Raw genomic sequence first — 21,082 nt, forward strand, 5'->3', positions numbered from 1 at the left:
GATAATCACAGACATGTGGACGACACAACACAATTACAGTACTGTGCAAATTAATGCGGACAAAGAGAAAAAATATATATTTTTTCCATTTTTTACTCTTTCTTGGAGATGTACATAACGTACACTTACACTAATATGAAATATGTCCTCGTTTGGCTGCTATTAGCTGCTTGATGCGGTTTGGCATTGATTGAACCAAATTTGAACATGAATCACATTGGTAATGACCTTTCGCTTCGTTGAACAGTCCATTTTTTCAACACGTTTCTTCACAATACCCCATAAGTTTTCTATGGGGTTCATATCCGGTGAATTCCCTGGCCAATCTAGAATCGTTAAATTGTTGGCAGAAGCAAATTTACGTACAGACTTTGATGTGTGACAAGGAGCAAGGTCATGCTGAAAAATTTGTCCGTCGTTTGTGGGATTTTGAATGAGTGGGACAATTCTGCGCCTCAATATGTCAATGTATTTTGCGGAATTCATCATTCCATCCACTGGTACGAGCCCTCCAGGTCCACTGCAAGTAAAGAATCCCCAAAACATTTGCTTAGGTGGGTGTTTGACTGTCTAAATGCAATGTTCAGGTCGTAAAGGTTCACCTGGACTTCGTCGCACAACAGATGCTTTGTAGCCATGCACTTCAAAGTGAGACTCATCTGAGAATATTACCTTCCTCCAATCAGCGACTGTCCATTTCTGGTATTTCTTAGCCCATTTTAGGCATTTCGTCTTCATTTTAGCTGTCAACAATTGCTTTTTAACCGGTTTCCTGGATTTTCTTCCAACTTCAAGTAAGCGACGTCGAACAGTTGATGCATCAATACTGATCCCAGCAGAAAGCAAATCACGTTGCAGGTCCACACTTGTTTTGTATGGGTGAATTTTACTGTTTCTTAGCAGTAAAAAAGTAAAAAAGTAAAGTGCTCCCCTGTGCATAGCACCACGCCATGAAGGCGTATAGGGGGTGTGGGGGTAACGCCTCACACTTCCTTGATCCGGTCGTGAGTGGAGGTGATGTGATCAGCATCACGTCCCTGACCGACTTTACCCCCCAGGGTTTCCCCCAGGTACAGTGTAAAACTTTAGTAAGGCCTCACTGAGACCTCACCTTTTACAAACAAAACAAACAAAAACTGATATTGAATTGGAAACATTGCATCGTCAATGCCGAAACTCTATGCAAGATAAGGAAGAGCTGTACAGCTGTCAGTCGTGAACACCACACAGGAGAACAATGTTAACCATGAGTCATCAAGGAATAAGCACAGCGTTTCTTTCTGTGGTCATTCGGCCTCAGAAGAAATATTTGTTGTCCATTTTGAGCTCTCAAGAAATCAGGATCTGAGCTGGCGATTTATTTCCTTCATGAATGAAAATAGGTTGTTCATTTTTTCGTTTCTTTTCTCTCTTTTGTCATTAGCTCTAAAACATATAAAAATAAAACGAGCAAAGAAGGTAGTTTCTTTCGGCACGTGACGTGCTATTTTTACGACCATATTAAATCCCTCTTGTTTACTTTCAACGATAAGGACGAATGTTGGAGTGACCAGCAAAAATGAACGAACACAATAAGCTCTTAAATATTACCAAACCTTCGAAAATAGATGCCGGCCCCAGTGGCAGAGTGGTTATCACATCACGCTACGACGCCAGGGGTCCCGCCTTCGAATCCTGGCCGGGCATGGATTTGTGAGTCTCCATTAATCAATTTCATCATGTCGTCACTCATCCCCATATTTGATTGAGTTTGTGTTTGAAGCCCACTTTATGCACAGTAAGGCTAATCGGGACTGGATCTACAGTTTGAAGTGGGATCCGAACCACTATGTGCCTCCACCGGATATCGAACCCGGGAACCCTTGATCACAAGGCGACGATGTTACCACTGCTCCATCGGGGAGGCTTCCCTCATATTTGCAAATTAGCCAAAAGTGGCACAAGAAGCGAAGTAAAATAAAGCGAATCAATCAATCAATCAATAGAACATAGGGTCTCCGGTTTCATAGAGCTGTATGCAAAGCACTCTGTTATGAAGACCCTCAAAATTGTAATAATAAGTGGAACAAAAAACCTAATATTAGAGTATTTTAAGAGTGTAGGCAGATTAACTGTTCACGTCAACCTACAACAATTTCACCTGTATTGTGTGATATATGGTTCTGCCCTAATATAATTGAACGTGCTCTTGCGATAATAGTTACACATTTCCGTCTTGCAACAAACAACCTCGACTCGACATGATATGTGCATTTCCTTGTCCCTTTTCTGTATTTTTTTTCTATTTAGAATATATTACGTTACCTTTTTGCCTCTTGGTTAATGAATGACCAATTGATAACATGAATGTAATGGGGCAAACATGCCTTAATCATGGTTCGAACTTAAGACCTCTGTCTTCAAAGCACGTTACAATCTGCCACGTGTGGCTTTTCACCTCCAGTCACCATTAATTTCAAAAGGTAGAAAATGACGTTACTCAAACAAATTGTATAAATAATTTTCATGACCATAAACATTTGTTGCACTTGTTGAGAGAAATCCATACCCTCGTAACGTTATAAGTAAACGTCGACCTAGTTGATGTCCCAGGAACCCTTCCTTGCACGAAAATCACACTGTGCCCACAGGATTTACGACTGAACGCTTACTCAAGTAATAGAAATGTGCATCCCATTTCCATTAATCGTTCACTCTTCGTATATTTTGAGGTCAGCTAATTCGAATATACGACCCTAAGACAGCTACACACTGCCAAAAAAACTGCAGTGTCAACAAAGTAATTACTGTATTTTTGGTAATGGAATATTTTTCCCTTCAGCTTCTTGTTTATGTTTGATTTGGTTTATTTTACTTCGCTTTTCTACCACTTCTGGCTAAACGCGACGATGAGGATGAGCGATGAAATGATGAAGGGACACTCAAAATGAACACCGAATGAACACAATGCCAAGACGGTGTTTGAGCAAGCTGTGTTAACCACTCTACCGCGGAGGCCGGAATCCTGTTTAGTTAGGAGAAATCGTTCCTTGACAGTGAACTAAGAACAGTTAATATGTGTCACGTCAGAGTTATAATGTTTTAAATTTTTAACAATCAATTGGGATTTACTCTTAACCACTTTTTTGCCTACATAAAAACTTCACACAGTTAAGATCGTTTACACTAAGGACAACAGCGTTAAAGTCTATGCTTTAAGGAATAATTAAGCTCACTATGATGACGGAAAATAATAATTCACATGACTATAGTGATGCATTATATCGGTGAAACATTAATTTTCGATCAGGAAGAAATATTGAAAAACGCAGGGACAGGATGACCAATTTATTTATTTATTTTACTTCGCTTTTCTTCAACTTGTGAGTAATCACATAGATAAGAATGAAAGGTGTGTTAAGATGAAATTTGTGAAAGGCAATCACAAACGTAGGGCACAGCGCAAACTCCTCAGACCATTATACTGGCCTTGTGTCTAGACGCCAGATCCATGTTAGTCTCCAAAATACACTCCATGGTCACAATGACGTAAGCATTCGTAGCATAAATTTGTATATCATTCTCCCCCCCCTCCTCCCAAGAAACGTGAGCTAAACTATTGCGCATTCTGTGATATGTTCATTATTTCTCAGGAACTACTCGCGGCCTTCAACTAGTTTATCCTGAAAAAAAAAAAAAAACTGCTGGTTAGGATGTTAACAGATACTTCAGGGACAATATCCAAAGAATACTGTCACGTACGCAGAATGCAAAACATTTATATTTTCTCATTTCTACTACAACCCTGGCGAAAAAAAGGCGGCTGGAGCGTGGTGCTGATCGTATCCCCTCCAAAATGGACGAGCTCGGTGCCCTACTACCACATCCCCTAAATGTGCCTTCATGGCACGTTGCTATACGCACGAGGAACTTTACCTACCCTTTACTACTACTAACTACTCATGCCAGGAATTTTGGTATTTCTTATACTTTTTTATTTGCCCATTGCTAACCTGGATTATTCCCAGCCATAACAGCAATTAGTCGATGCAATAAAAATACGCCAAACTTAAAAAGAAACTGGTGTCGGCGCGCCTGCGACACACACACACACACATACACAGAGAGAGGGGGGGGGGGGGTAGGAACACAAAATTCTTCCACAAACTGCCCAGATCATGCCTGACAAGACTCCAACAGAAATCTTTCCGGAAACAAGTTTACGTGCGCATAGGGTAGTGATGGCCTTGTCTGCAACTGCCTTCCCCCACTTTCTTATCCAATACGGAGCCATGAAGTGTTTCCAACTACCTTCCAATCTAACTAAGAGGAGGGAGATCTTTTTTTAAAGTTCGCCAGTGTACCCATGTTATTCGACGCTGGGTAGGCGCCGGGCTGGGTGTTATATCCATAATGAAAACTCGTAGGAACACGGAGCCCAACAAAAGCGTGTTTACTACAGCCAAGCTCTCACAGAAGTCTGTTGGTTAATAATATTGGCATTGCACAACGACAACAATGAAACACCAACAACAATGCTTCAAACCTTGCAATTGTTGTAAACATTCTCAAGTACGCATCAAAAAGTTAGCTGATACTACTAGTATAAATCTGTTACGTATTTATTCGATTATCTCACATAAAGAGTGTAAAAACTAAAAAAAATATATATTTTTCTATTTGTCCGCATTAATTTGCACAGTAATACCACAGAGGATTACACTAGCTCTAGCTGTTGTTCCACACACCAGAGCTTCGCAAGTCTGCAAAATGCAGTCCAGGGTGTTTGTACAGTGGGATCCATGAGTTTTACCTTGCAAATTTGTCCAAGACTATTTTAATTAATATTTCTCTTGCATGCTATGTATTTTTAAGAGATGATTTTTTATGTATGCTTGTGCAGAAGTTGTCAACAGCTTGTTTTAAGTTTTCTTTTAATTCTTGAAGCTGTTATTGGGTCAAATAAAGTGCACGAACATGGTGATGGACAATTTGCACGGTAATACTCATAGATCCCACTGTACTAGGAGGAAGGGAGGCTGACGTTTGGGTGTTTTGCAAAGGTTCACCCATTACCACCCCACAAAATCTCCAAACACTGACATTTAAAATAGGGCACTTGAAAATGTGTATCAAATTTGCTGTTAGCTTTCACGAGTTTGAAACTTATTTTTTAACGCTTTTGTTTTGAACCTGTCCACCCAGGTCTAACGGGATAGGTATTTTTGATGTTTAAAAGCGCCAAAGACTTCGTTGGCACCCTGCATAAGGCCAGTCCAATCGAAATTAACAGTTAAATATAATACGGTACCGTGCCCCGAGGCTGCAAAATATTACTTCTTGTCCGTCACGCTAGGCGGAGCTGCCGGTGTTCTAGCGCCTGTCCACCGTTGCTTCTAATTTACCTACCTGCGTATTGAACCTTGGGGGATAAATGTTACATTTCGAGACCGTAATTAATTGAAAGTGATTCACTTTAGCGTGCATCGGTACTGTTAGCGCAGCAGCGCGTGCTGTGCATGATTTCGCGTGCGTGTTTTCAACGTACAGAATGTTGAATGGACTCTCAGAGTTGCCAACTCTAGACAATAATCACGAACCTATTTTTAAAAAAATTGTAGTCACCAGCAATAAAATAGAACACCTAGATCCTGAAATACTAGTTTTTCTTCAAGGAGTTATGCGTGTTGCCTAACTGTAAGGCAACAAGTGGATGTTAAGAGGAAACTTTCAATGGCAACTTCTACGTACCAACGCCGTAGATTTAGGCAACGCACACAACGCCTTGCAGAATAGCGTGTATTTCAGGATTTAGGTTTCCCGTTTTTATTGCCGATGAGTGTACGTTACCTTATTCATCCAAATGGTTTCGTGAGATGTTTGGCCGGCCTCCATGGCAGAGTGGTACTGCGATGACAGGGGTCCCGGGTTCGATTCTCGGTGGAGGCACATAGTGGTTCGGATCCCACTTTAAACTGTAGGCCCAGTTCCGATTAGCCTTACTGTGAAATGGATTTAAAACATCAATTCAATCAACATATCACTTATCCTCATCGTCGCGATTAGCCAAAAGTTGAAGAAAAGCGACGCTAAATAACAATAACCATGAAATCAAATCGTGAGGTTTTTGGATTGGAACAAAGCCTTTCAGACAATCAAGCTTGAAAGTTTGCAACGACCCAAGTTATGTCGTAGCAAAATATTATTATTTTGTGTAATTTATGTACATGTTCGGTTGAATAAGTGTTATCACTCGTATAGGAGGGCCTGTATTGTCATTGAAGAAATCTAGTGTTATCACTAGACCTCGGATTTTTTGGTTCTAAAAAGTGTGTTTTTAGGTTCCTAAAATAGTCTCTAAAAATCCTAAAATAGGTTCTAAAAAATTTAAATTAGGCTCGAAAAATCCTGAAATAGGTTGCAAGAAGACTTAATTTGGTACAAAATTCCTGAAAAATACTGATTACATACAATCGTTAAAAACAAAATTTTACAAGAACCGTAATAACCAAATATTAATTTCCTAAACAAATTTTCATTTCTTTATATCATTTTCAAAATTATCTACAAATTATTATAATACTGCACTTGAAAAAGTTATTTGTTGATATGAAAAATGAATAACGTATATATAATTTGCTGCACAATATCAGGGTGGCTACTCACTTGAAATTCCGGGAATTACACGTGAATTATTGGCTCTGGAAATTATTCATGAATTTTGGCAAGACACGAAATAAGGTAGAAGCGGATGTTTCCTCTATTCCATTTTTTTCTCCGTAAACGTTAAAAATTGCAACTTTTATTAATCCATATCTCATTAAATTTATACATGTTTATAAACGCCCTGAGGCAACTTTCTCTCAGCTTAACTTTCATTTCATTCACTTTTTTGAGAATGAAAAAGAAAGCTACACAGAAAATAAAACAAAATCCGTTTACTTTGTTAGTGTATTTTACAGAACAATCTATCTGACAAACGGAAGATTATTACAAAATAATATATCTTGAAGTTGATCAGGTAAATTTCTTGTTACATTGGAATCATACAAACCCTTTAATTTGTCAGTGGTTTTGTGTATGGAAGGGAGGGTGAGAGTCGGTAATACGTAAGGTTGGAATAGAGAAAACATCTGCTCGTATCCTTGAATTTTTGGAAAGTTCACCTTGAAAACCAGGAATTATACTTGAATTTTATCATGGTCCTAGTGAACACCATGAATCTTTTTGCGTTATCCACTCAAACTCCACCTTTTGTCTGTGAGGATTATTACATATGCTGAAAATTATTAAACAGAAACATAATCAGTAGTCCTAATTTGAATGCTGAAATATTACTTCGCAAGGCGTGAATGCCAAAAAGGACCAAACTGACGCAGAAGTGAGCAAGGCCAAACAGATCAGAAGTTTGCACTTGGGACTGTGCAGGCAGTAGAGACGATTGGGTGCCAAAACTGAGAATGGGGGAAGAGGGGGGGAAAGGACAATTTACTTTATCTTAGTAGGCAGGGCTTAGCATTAAGAGTCGATAGTGCAGGGGTAAAAAGTAGGGGGGAACTGTCCCCTTTCGCCGCCACTGTCTGCAGGTAACAGTGACGTCAGACATTTTTGTTTTGTTTAAAGCTTTGATAAACATCATATAGTTGGAGGGAGGGAAATCGACAGGAAACATGTTTCAAACACGCCAGTCATTGAATTATTTCGCCACCAAACCTAGTAAATACCTCTGTGAGATATAAAAATCCAGTAAAACCTAAAAAATATATAAAAACCTAGAAATAGGTTTAATTTAGGCATATAAACCTAAAATAGGTTCTAACAAGCAAAATAAGTTACTTTAGGCACTATAAAACTTAGTCAGTTGTTTCGTTTTTTAATGAAACTCTGATATAACTTATTTCTTATTTACCTGCAAAGGAAAAAATAGGTTAAAAACCTAAAATCCGACGTCTACTTATCACACATGCTGTCAACTCCGTAAAAATAAGCGAGTTGGTAACTATGAAAAAAGATTGAGATTTTTTTCTTGAGTTTTGGTGATCAGAAAAATATGAAAGCTGACTTTAATGTAAGTCTAAGTTTGTGTTATTGCAAGTCCTTTTGTGATAATATTGTGACTATTTTACGGCTTATAATCTGTTGGAAATAGCAGAGCTGTGATTTAATTAACAGATTGACGCTTGTGTAAAGTAAGTATCTCAGTGGAAGTGACTTTCACACGTAAACGTGTTGACTCACGTGTGTTGTTAATGAGTTGCTAGTTAAAGCTATTACTGTTAATAAATCGTTAATTAGGCGACATTAAGGCTGTTATTTAAACCCAGCAAGCCCTGGGTGTAGAAGAGTTCTCATAATCATAGCCGGGAACGTAGCAAGTTGAAGCCTTAAAAACATCAAAAAATGGCCATAAAAGTATTTAAAATGACCTATAAAATGCAGAGATATTGATATGTAAGGTTTAATTTTTCATACATGAACAACAGGGTGTGTGTACATGTATATATATGTTTTATGTATTTCATTGAATTCTACATATTTTTACCGCTGTTGGTTTGACATGAAAGGTACATGTGTGATCGTTATTTGCAATGTTTATATATGAATCAATTTATGAATATGTTCTATATTATGAAATTTTGTATGTGATTGACTGTAAGAAAATGCATGAGCCTTAATCTCCGCCACAAATAAATAAGAGACAAATAAATTAATAAATAAATAAAGTACTCGTGAAGTAAAGGTAAAGCTCTCTTCTGTTCCCACTGACACACATGGCGTGTGGCTATAATGGAGATGATGTGATCATCACCAGCACCCTCCGGCCACATTTGTCCCTAAGGCTTGTCCCCAGAAATGTACTGGTTAGAGGTTGTGTGAGCAACAAAGCTGATTCATTCTACCTGAGATCAACCACGCCGGAAATCGAACACGAACCCAATGATCTATACCTAGCCCAAATATACCTAGTTTCGCAAAACGAAATAAATTACAGATCTAATCACGACACTGGCAAAATAATGAAGATTTTTTTTAAAAAAATGAAACTCTCGCACTACTAACAAGTAACTCTTGGGCAACAATAGGATTACAGCTCAACGTAAAGCAAATGAGAAAGACATTTTCATTGTTTTGGCATGACCGCTTAGTCAGAAACTTTTATATCTAGATTTAGTGGTTTCGGTATGTAGCGAGTTTGCAATACTGCAGGTTCCTCCCCTACCCTCTGTTTGGTTACGACTATAGCGGAGAGTCGAAGTGGGTCGTTCAGTGAAACGTAACAAGCAGTACAAGGCTGATCGCACGTTGTTTACGCCTTTCACATGCGTTCCACGCACTTTACGGAATCTAATTACATGTGTGGGGGGAAGTTTCACTTTTTTCACACACTTCTCTTCGCGAAATTTGCGCGACGAAATGAAAATGTGCCCCTCCCCCTTCTTGTGCATGAAGGAATTTGATTATATGTTATTATACGGATATGGATCGTTTGTGTATCAATGTTCACAGTAAACTCTGTGGTATATTCTAACAAGAAAGCCTCCTTGGCCTTCAATTTGTCTCCATCTTCTCCACATTATCTCGATTTCTCTCAAACTTTCGCCGATTGCTCAAATGAACGAAGTGTATCTTGAAATGGATTTCGGCGAGTTATACGAGATTTCTGTATTAAGGTTTATCTACAACCTTTAAGCTTAACGCCCACTGAGACACGGAGAAACGCGGCGACAGAAAGTAACAGAACTTCTGTTGTCTGCTTCTATTGAAATCAAATGGTGCAACGCCCACTAGAGCGAAACGCGCGGGAATTTCCATGCCAGAAGTCTGCAGGTTACCAGGTTACCTTAAAGGTTCTCGCCCACTCAGACGCCGGAGACGCGTCTGTTGCCGCGTTTCTCCGTGGGCGTTAAGCTTTAGAAGGGTGTGCATTGGCAAGTTGACTATCAGAAATGCCCGCCTGCCCAAGGTGGGTGGATAACGGATGGGCCAATCAGTGCGGCACAGGTTGATGAGCAATGTCGTCACGTGCGAATTTTCAAGATAGAAAACACAAGCAGTACATTCGAATTTAATTCCATACTGAATCAATAGTGAAAAGTTGGGGAAAACGAAATTCTTAATATGCGGTTGTCTCCTACAAGTCATTGTTTTATTATTTCAAAGGCAAGTACGAGGAGATCATACATCAAATTGACTCTTAGATATGCTCTATGTTAGAGATGTATATTTCCATGCATTCGAAAAGCGTATGTTGTACCGGCGTTATAATGTACACAGCTTTATGGCCGAAAGACCTTTATTCACGTTTATGTACAGATAAGCTAATCGGGACTGGACCTGCAGTTTAAATTGCCAATACCTGTACACTATCTTACTTTACCCACCTATCTGTATACACTACTTTCTCCTTTTTGATTAAACGCAGTATCAAGGATAATATGTATGTGTGTGTATGTGAGAGAGAGATGGTGGTATGATTGATTTTCAACACCAAGTAATATTATATTCGTCAATAATGCTGTATTTGTTATTTTCAGGTGCAAGACGAAATAATGGGATGGATACATTACAAATCCATGTAGTTGGTGAGTATTAAGATGCATAAAAGTTTATGTGGTTCATATTTTAAATAAGATTTGCATGAACAATTTCCTTGATTTGTAACAGAAACGTTGATTTTCATTGCAAAACGACAATAATTCATATTCTATGTAATATGTGTGTAATTGACAATATAATAATTGTATTCTATAATGTGCATTTAAATGTTTTACTGTTCAATCTTGTTATGTCAAAATTCAGTTTGTTTACCCATTAGATGTTCAGTATTAACAATTATGGAAAAGTAGCTGTTGTCATAATCCCTAGAATGTGACAAACTTTAATTACTGAGCCTATCTAGCATAAAACTAAAAAAAATATTTATGTACCAAAAAAGTTCAATATTAAAACAAATACATAAATATGACATTTACAGCGTTCAACAAATTTGTAAATAAGATAAGAGGCATAAATTTAATAAAAATATATATAAATACCATTCTGTTTTGAACATGAAGCCCCAAAAGGAAGTATCATTTCGGAAAAGTTTGACACAGCTTGCGAAACTAAGAAATCGTGCTTTAACTATGTTTTTTCGGAAGCTCAGTCTCTGCTAGAATGGCTCCACGGAAAAACCGACTTTACAACACGCGACTATCACGGAAGTTAACCCAACACCCGTTCCTGGGAAAATAATCCTGTCATATAATCCACAATCACGCCTTCACCACTACACAAGCTGTTGGCACAGAATACCTGAACGACAGAGAGTAAAAAACTGGTTCCTAACACGAAATAGAGTGGACAACGGTCACTGACACTTTGGCTCGCGAGATACTTTATTGAGCAACACTGTGTAGCTTCAAAGAAGAAAAACGAGCAAAAATATCCATGCAACACAAGAGCTTCGAAAATTTCCCGCGGGGGGGCAAGCGTGTTGGGTTGTAAGTGTGTGTTCGAAAAATAAAAAAGGAAGATGATCCCATTTAACCGTTACATCTTTCTATAGGAATTCTGTTGGCACTTAGTGGATGTTTGGCCTTGTGGAACTAAATGGTATCTCAATACAACATGCTGACAATCCTGACAATATTGCACTTAGCTCAAGGGAGGTGGGATACAGTGGGGTATACGTGTAAGTACAGTATTACGAATGAAATTGTTCATTACCTTGTTTATTCTGTGTTTTATGCAGTGAGAGCTTCAGAATTGAAGCAGAACATTAGCTGCTGACAACCTGTGCACCAGCATACGTAAAAATTAATTCCTTATAAACACGTAGGATAAATTAATGAAAATAGTCATGGACAATTTTCATTGTTTTTTTCTCTTCCATCTCACTTGTTTCTAAGGAATGGAATACAACGTACTCTGGTACAGAGATTTGTCAACAGCTTGCTTGGTGTTTTGTTTTCAGTTCTCTAAACTCTCATTGCGTTAAACAAAGAGATTAAACAAGGTTGTGGACAATTTGCTTGAACATACATATGCATCGCATAAGAAGAAAGAATTATGATGATGAACTCTTCTCCGTAATTTATATGAGGATCTAATAAATGATAATTTAATTGGTTTCATGAAAATCGTTATTTTTTTGTAAACATTTGAATGAACACATAAAATATAAATATAATTAGGCCTATTCCTAAATAATATACATTACCCGAATCCCCTCCTCCCTAAGCAAAAAAAAGTATTATTCGCAGTCTGTGTAGGCCTTTTAGCTGAGAAATGTCCAATCGGACAATATCAGTGCCAAACAAAACATTTAACCATTCGGTATAAACATTGCTACTCATGAAATTTTAAAACATAAAAATTATATATCTGACGAAATGTAGTTTGCATTTCTTGATCCCTGTTCTGAAGCTTCAAAATGTTAATAAATCTCTCTAAAACTTGTTTCATTATCAGATATTTATAATGTGTGTGTGTTTATATATATATATATATATATATATATATATATATATATATATCTGGATTTATGATACTTCAATCGAGTATACTATGATCAGGTCGTTAGGAATTTCATAAACATTTCTCTCAGAAATATAGGGTGTCCCAATAAAATGTATACCCACTTCGAGTGATTATAATGTCAGTTTTTGTTATTATAGAGTTCATTTTCAAATTTTAAAATAATCTACAGAAATAATGTTCTTTATCAACGCCTGTTTTCGAACTGATGATCGTTCTGGTCTATACACCGCAGAAAATGCGAAGCACTGAAATCTCAAAAGTAGATGGTATCCCCGCCAGTGGCTGTTTGTGCCCTCGGGCGTTTAATATTCGCAATTCATTTGCACGTACTTAGAATTCATTTGCATGTATTTAGAACTAATTCGCATGTATGTAAAATACTTTACATTTATGCATTTGCTTATTTATAACTTTTTATGAATATATATTTATTTATTTTATGAAAAATATGTATATAGAAGGTAATTAGAGGTACTAAACGCTATGCATATGTTTTTATATTCATTACTGCAAAGTATGTAATGTATAAAATGTTAATATTAATGTTTATGATATTGAAAATAAGAGTTTATGGTTTATGAACCGCTATGAATGGTGGTAATGGGTGTAGGTACAGGTCCAATTACGATTGGGGACGGTCCCGGTATTCGAACCCACGATATGTAATATTATTAATTAGTACTATGCAATAATTGCATTATATTATGAAACACGATGGTGCAACACGCTAGACAGAATACTGTCTCAGAATCTGAACTCCGCGCAGGTAGAGGAGAAAGGAATTTTGGGGAGTGTGCGTTCAAGGTCAAATGACGTCACAACGTCAGAACAAACAAAGAACCCGGTTGACCAATCAGAACCGGTTTTTTCAAGGTTAACCAGTACGCAATAACCGGGGAAAGCTATGCAATACTGTAGGGCAGGGGAGGGATTGAGCCAGACAACAAAGGATGTCTAGAATGCGCAGCAAGGGTCAAATCTCTGAAGCTATGCGGTTTCCGCCGCCAATTAATATTCCGCTCAGGTTTGCCTTCAAGGCACAGGACGCTTTAGCGCAGGGTTTTTTTATCTGTACTATGAAGAAGGGAGACCTATTAGGGACGGGGCCTACAGTTTTCACCATTTGCTTTTATCACGGGGTAACGAACCTAGGACCCTTTGATTATTGATTTAGGTAGTAAATGTATGTTACTGTGTGCTATTTAACTTAATTTTGAGTTTATTTTTTACCAAACTTTGACTTTATGTCAAATCTTTTACAAGTTTTTATGTATTTTTACCAAAATAACACTATTTATACTATTCAGGCAACATTTTTTATTAAATTCTGGACTCGCAAAGATATTTTTTCAACTTTTAACTTATTATTTTACAACTTTATGTTAATTTTTTACCAAAATAACACTATTTGTACTATTCAAGCAACATTTTTTATTAAATTTTGCACTCACAAAAAACATTTTTACAACTTTTTAACTTATTATTTTACAACTTTATGTTAATTTTTTTACCAAAATAACACTATTTGTACTATTCAGGCAACATTTTTTATTAAATTTTGCACTCACAAAGACATTTTTTTCAACTTTTAACTTATTATTTTACAACTTTAAGTTAATTTTTTACCAAAATAACACTATTTGTACTATTCAAGCAACATTTTTTATTAAATTTTGGACTCACAAAGACATTTTTTTCTACGTTTAACTTATTATTTTACAACTTTGTTAATTTTTTACCAAAATAACACTATTTGTACTATTCAGGCAACATTTTTTATTAAATTTTGGACTCACAAAGACATTTTTTCAACTTTTAACTTATTATTTTACAACTTTATGTTAATTTTTACCAAAATAACACTATTTGTACTATTCAGGCAACATTTTTTATTAAATTTTGTATTTACAAAGAGATTTCTTCAACTTTTAATTTATTATTTACAAGTTTATGCCTATTTTTTACTCAAATAACACAATTCTATCTGTTCAGGAAAGACTTTTAGTTACATTTTCGACACACAAAGTGTGTGTTCTCAACTTCTATCTGTTTATTTCACAAGTTTAGGCTTATTATTACCAAAATAATACAATTCAATCTGTTCAGGAAAGACTTTTAGTCGCATTTTCGACACACAGAGTGTGTGATCTCAACTTCTATCTGTTTATTTCACAAGTTTAGGCTTATTATTACCAAAATAATACAATTCAATCTGTTCAGGAAAGACTTTTAGTCGCATTTTCGACACACAAAGTGTGTGTTCTCAACTTCTATCTGTTTATTTCACAAGTTTAGGCTTATTATTACTCAAATAACACAATTCTATCTGTTTAGGAAAGATTTTTAGTTATATTTTCGACACACAAAGTGTGAGTTTTCAACTTTTATCTGTTTATTTCACAAGTTTAGCCTAATATTTACTCAAATGACACTATTTATATTATTCAGGCACCATTTTTATTACATTTTGGACTCTCAAAGACACACACACACACACACACACACACACACACACACACACACACACACACACACACACACACACACACACACAGAGAGAGAGAGAGAGAGAGAGAGAGAGAGAGAGAGAGAGAGAGAGAGATTTTTTCCAAGTTTACAGGATTATTCTCTAGTTTACTCAAATAACACAATTTAGATGTGTTTTGAATTATATTTTGGTTGCAAAAGTATGTTTTGACAAGTTCTACCCTTTTATTTTACAAGTTTAGGCTTATTATTACTCAAATAACACAATTTAATCAGTCAGGAAGGATTTGTTATTATATTTTGGATGCACAAAGAGAGGTTTTCAACTTTTTTTATTGATTTTTTGCAGGGTATGTATTAATTTTTATTTATTTTGTTTTGTATCATATATACATTTACAAATTTTTAACTTAGAGTTTAGTATTTATTTAATTTTTTCAAAAACACAAAAAAAAGTACTTTTAGCTAAAATGTAAGCCACAGAATATATTATTATTATTATTATTATTATTATTATTATTAGGGTTTACTGATTTCCACTATGCTATTTTTGGTTCTGTATTTCTATATGTATTTATTTAGGGCAGGTTACGCCTGCCACGTAGGAAAGTTTGTTTATTTTAGAGTTTGCTGAGTATTTTGTTATTTTTATACTAGGTAAAGTTTTCTAAATATATCAGGAAGGGCTCCATCCATATACTTTTGTTTTTGCTGTTTGGAGATGATGCGATCAGCATCACTCTCCATCTGCTTTTTATTTTATGTACCCAATATTATTTTGAGGCTTAGTGAATTCTAGAGCCTATTTATGCAGGAGAGAGGGCTTGAAAATTTTCATTTCAGATAACCCACAACTATTTGTCAGAGTATTTTAAAGGATATTTTATATTTATTATGTGCTACTAGAATATCAAAGCTTGCTTAATTTTTATGTCTGTAACGCTGTTATTGTATTTCTAGCTAAGGTTTACTGGATAAAGTACACGAAATGTTTATCATTTCGACTATTCAACATTTGGGTTATTTCTATTTTTTTTATTATACGAGGCCACAATCACTATCTGAACACTGAAATTCTCTGATTGAAACTAAAACCTTAGGCTGTAACTAGGGATTTAGTATGTATATCGACAATTTATAGGACAACACGAACCTTACAAAGGATTGTAGGTGATGTAGGCCCACACGCCAGAGCTTTGTTAACCTGCAAGAAGCATTTACAGCTAATGCTACGAGGAAATGAGGTTAATTTTTTACTGTTTCACAAGAATGCTATTTTTTATACACCCAATATTTGCTTTTCAAGTAACTACATGTACCAGAAGCACTTACAGGCCAACTCTAACTAGACTTCGACTTATTCTATATCAGGTGCTAAATTTATAAAGAACTATTTGTATATTTCTGAGGAAGTACGCAAAAGCAGATTACCCGATTAAAGTATCTGAAAAACAGATTTTTCTATGCAAGTATATTTTTATTGACTGGATTATTTAACAGATCAAACAGGAAGACTGCAAAATTCATTAAATGTAGTTCTATAGTATAGGTGGTTTCAGAGATATAAAAAGAACAAATATAAGATTTCGCTTTTTTTTTTTTTGCTTCTGAGGCTAATCGCGACGCTAAGGGTAAATGGCCAGGAAATGTAACGGAGGAGAAACAATCCCAAAAGTTATGGGCTGCATGTAAGTTAATACCACAGAGATATTACAGTAGGTGTAGGTTCTTCCACCAGAATATTTCTATCATAATAATACTGGTTATGCTGTACTGTTAGCTAAAGATGCTGATATTTGAGAAACTTAAAAGCTTACTCACGACTTACTGTTGCAAAAGATCCGATGACAAAATTTAAAAATTGTTATCGTCCAGACAGGGACTCGAACCCTGGACAGATAGGTTAAAAGCCTAACGCTATACCAACTAAGCTATCTGGGCACAAGGTATTCTTTTTTTGAAAAGTTAGTTATTTTAAGAAATATATTGAAACACTTGAGAACACTTTTGGTCTGGTTCGACAGACAAGGAGACAACATTTCTAAATTTTTACAGACTGGGTGTATTTTTCCACTATAGAGGCCTTCACTATATGTAATTCGAAACGCTAAAGTTCAGCTAGCTTCCAAAATTGAGGTAAAGATTGTGTTTGGCGAGATTAACAAGTTACAATTATATCCAGTTACGGACAAATAAAGCTAAAACTCTTAGATTTACTGTACTAGCCAAGTTTTAGTAATATTTTCTTCACTTTAGTACAAATACCAAAGAAATAGGTATATTTTATTTATAATTTGACAAAATGTACTAGTATTTAATTTACAAAGTTAGGTAAAAAGCAGTATTTTTTAAAAATATTGTTACTGCCTTCAAATTTTATGTTATTTAGCCACTAACAACTGATTTACACTATTTGGCATTTTTAAATAGGAAAAGAAGGAATTATTTGTTTATTATTTTTACTTTATATTTATATTTATTTAAGAAAACAATTCTACAGTTTAACTTAATTTTAACAAATTGTTACTAATTTATATATCAAAGTTATGTTATTTAGAGTGTATCAAGGCGTATAAAGTTAATATTTGTACTTATCAGTTCAACTAACAATTATATTTTACACACAAAAGATGATGTTTACAGTTAAATTACTTGAATCAGAGAATAATATTTTACAGTAATTGATTCATTCAGCACTAGTCAGTACTTTTATGCTTCAGAAAGTTTTCTTAATTTTCTATTACGCATGCTATTTTGGGCTATTTTTAAAATGTATTTCTAAGGCAAACTGGTTTAATTTTCTGCTTATAATGCAAAGTTGACATAGTTTTCGCACAATGCATTGTACATTTGTTATATTCTCTACTTACAATTCAAATATTATGCTTATTTAATGTATAACTAACTAACTCTCTAGCCTTCTTAAACCCGAAGGTTCATGGCTGCAGCAACACATGCCTTTCATCTTTCCCTGTCCTGAGCAAGATCTATATACTCCTTTCCTTCCCTACCAATTTCCTTTAGGTCCATCTCTACATTATCCCTCCATTTTGTTTTGGTCTGTCTATTGGTCTTTTACCATCAGGTTTCCCAACAAGAATCCTGTATACTCTTCTTTCCTCTCCCATTTGTACCACAGGATCTACACACCTAAGTCTTTTTGATTTAATCATTCTAATAATATCTGGACATGAATACAAATTATGTACTTCCAAATTATGTATTCTTCTCCACTCATCTGTCTCCTCATCTGTTTTAGGTCCAAATATTTTCCTAAGGATTTTATTTTCAAATACTCTCAATTTATGTTCCTTTTTTCAATGTAAGGGACCAAGTTTATTTACTGTATTTAACTTTTATTTTTTGTAATTAACAAAAATTAAAAGCTTATACTGTAGTTATTATATCTTTTTCTATCAGCTTATTTTGAAATTAATATTATTAGGTATAGTCTTTGATTTATAACTATATTGCTTTTTTATCAATTTATCTAAGAGTACACGCAGACAAACACATGTGTACACACTTTTATGTAAATAGTTATGCCTTTTTTCAATATTTTAGTATGAATATTGCACTTTAGCTATTTAAGCAAGGGTAGGAAAGGTAGGATTTCTGAGAATTTGTTGCAGGATTTTGTTGTCCAAGTATAGATGAGAACTGAGCTGGGAGACTGTTTTGAACCTTTTCATGAGAGTTTGCATGTGAACTGTATGCAAATTGAGCACTATTGACTGTGCATGCTTCTAAGTTTTGCTGTTATTTTACATCAAGTCTGTGAGACTGTAGTCAGTTTTTCCTTTTCAAGTAGTTTTTATTGATTGTATTTGTATATGTTGTGGGGACTTAGCAGTTTTATGTTATGAGGCAGTTTGTTGTAGAATATTTTCACTGGATTCTTTTGAGATATTGAGTGTCTGCTGTTTTACTTGTAATTATTTTCCTTCTTGTGTTGTGTATTTGACTATATTTTGTCCAAGTTCGTAGTATTTAGAATAATTGTTATTGACTTGTAGATGTAGGGAGTAATAATCCTTTGCAAGATGCCCTATACTTTAGTCTGAACATTATTCTTAGTGTTCACTTTTGAAGCCTTAGTATTCTGGTAGTATTATTAATGTAGAGGTAAATTAGGCTGAAACGTAGGCATTTTTCTGATAAATTATACTCACTTAGTTGTTTCAGCAGGTAGAAGTTGCATGATGGTTTACTGCTGATGATGTTCATTTGCTCTTCTTATGTACTACGTATGATGTAGCTTACTTGAGTAACTGGAATTTTCTACTGAAAAAAGGATTGCTTGTCTATTTTATTCCTATGTTGTTGAGTTTGTCCATAAGCAAGCCATGTTTTTTACTCTATCCTATGCCTTGGAAGAATCTAGATATATTGTGTTTGCAGTTTTATGCTTCTCTAAGGTTTCAGCTATGTAGTTTTAAACTGTGCTATGGCTTAACTATTGACTTCTCTTTCTGGATGCCATGTTGGTTCTGTGTATTCCTCTTGCTGCTTGAATTTGACTTAGGTTGTTTGCTTGTTTTCTTAGATCTTTATTTGTTTATTTGTTCAGTATTCTTTATTTTTTTATATTCTTTTACATAAAAAAATTCAAAGTACATTGTTAAAGTCAAAGTGTGTTAAAATTCAATTTTTCAAAGTTAAAATTTTAAAAATACAATTTTCTAAAATTAAAAGTTATAATAGTATATTTTTGTTAGTAGAAATTTTTATACTAGGGCAAATTATTTTGTTGTTAATGTAAAATTTGTTAGTTAATGTAAAATTAAAGTAATTAAAAATCATTTTTTCAAAGTTAAAGTTTTAAAAATACAATTTTCTAAAATTGTATTTTTAAAACTTTAACTTTGAAAAAATGATTTTTAATTACTTTAATTTTACATTAACTAACAAATTTTACATTAACAACAAAATAATTTGCCCTAGTATAAAAATTTCTACTAACAAAAATATACTATTATAACTTTTAATTTTAGAAAATTGTATTTTTAAAATTTTAACTTTGAAAAATTGAATTTTAACACACTTTGACTTTAACAATGTACTTTGAATTTTTTTATGTAAAAGAATATAAAAAAATAAAGAATACTGAACAAATAAACAAATAAAGATCTAAGAAAACAAGCAAACAACCTAAGTCAAATTCAAGCAGCAAGAGGAATACACAGAACCAACATGGCATCCAGAAAGAGAAGTCAATAGTTAAGCCATAGCACAGTTTAAAACTACATAGCTGAAACCTTAGAGAAGCATAAAACTGCAAACACAATATATCTAGATTCTTCCAAGGCATAGGATAGAGTAAAAAACATGGCTTGCTTATGGACAAACTCAACAACATAGGAATAAAATAGACAAGCAATCCTTTTTTCAGTAGAAAATTCCAGTTACTCAAGTAAGCTACATCATACGTAGTACATAAGAAGAGCAAATGAACATCATCAGCAGTAAACCATCATGCAACTTCTACCTGCTGAAACAACTAAGTGAGTATAATTTATCAGAAAAATGCCTACGTTTCAGCCTAATTTACCTCTACATTAATAATACTACCAGAATACTAAGGCTTCAAAAGTGAACACTAAGAATAATGTTCAGACTAAAGTATAGGGCATCTTGCAAAGGATTATTACTCCCTACATCTACAAGTCAATAACAATTATTCTAAATACTACGAACTTGGACAAAATATAGTCAAATACACAACACAAGAAGGAAAATAATTACAAGTAAAACAGCAGACACTCAATATCTCAAAAGAATCCAGTGAAAATATTCTACAACAAACTGCCTCATAACATAAAACTGCTAAGTCCCCACAACATATACAAATACAATCAATAAAAACTACTTGAAAAGGAAAAACTGACTACAGTCTCACAGACTTGATGTAAAATAACAGCAAAACTTAGAAGCATGCACAGTCAATAGTGCTCAATTTGCATACAGTTCACATGCAAACTCTCATGAAAAGGTTCAAAACAGTCTCCCAGCTCAGTTCTCATCTATACTTGGACAACAAAATCCTGCAACAAATTCTCAGAAATCCTACCTTTCCTACCCTTGCTTAAATAGC

The 21,082-nt window shown here is 34.8% G+C and overlaps 1 protein-coding gene across 7 annotated transcripts in view; it reads left to right on the forward strand.

The window, feature by feature from the left end:
• LOC145988509 (uncharacterized) overlaps window positions 1-21,082 on the forward strand; it is a 244,692-nt gene that overhangs the window by 104,342 nt on the left and 119,268 nt on the right. For 6 of the 7 annotated variants that reach the window (XM_083123381.1, XM_083123385.1, XM_083123379.1 and 3 more), the window contains one exon: window positions 10,515-10,562. The exons of the other annotated variant lie outside the window; for it this stretch is intronic. The gene's annotated coding sequence lies outside the window, so the exon portion shown is untranslated. The remainder of the gene's footprint in view (window positions 1-10,514; window positions 10,563-21,082) is intronic. 7 annotated transcript variants of the gene reach the window in all.

This window comes from Lepisma saccharinum, chromosome 6 (assembly GCF_977018435.1).
Source record: "Lepisma saccharinum chromosome 6, izLepSacc3.1, whole genome shotgun sequence".
Taxonomy (NCBI): Eukaryota; Metazoa; Arthropoda; class Insecta; order Zygentoma; family Lepismatidae; genus Lepisma; species Lepisma saccharinum.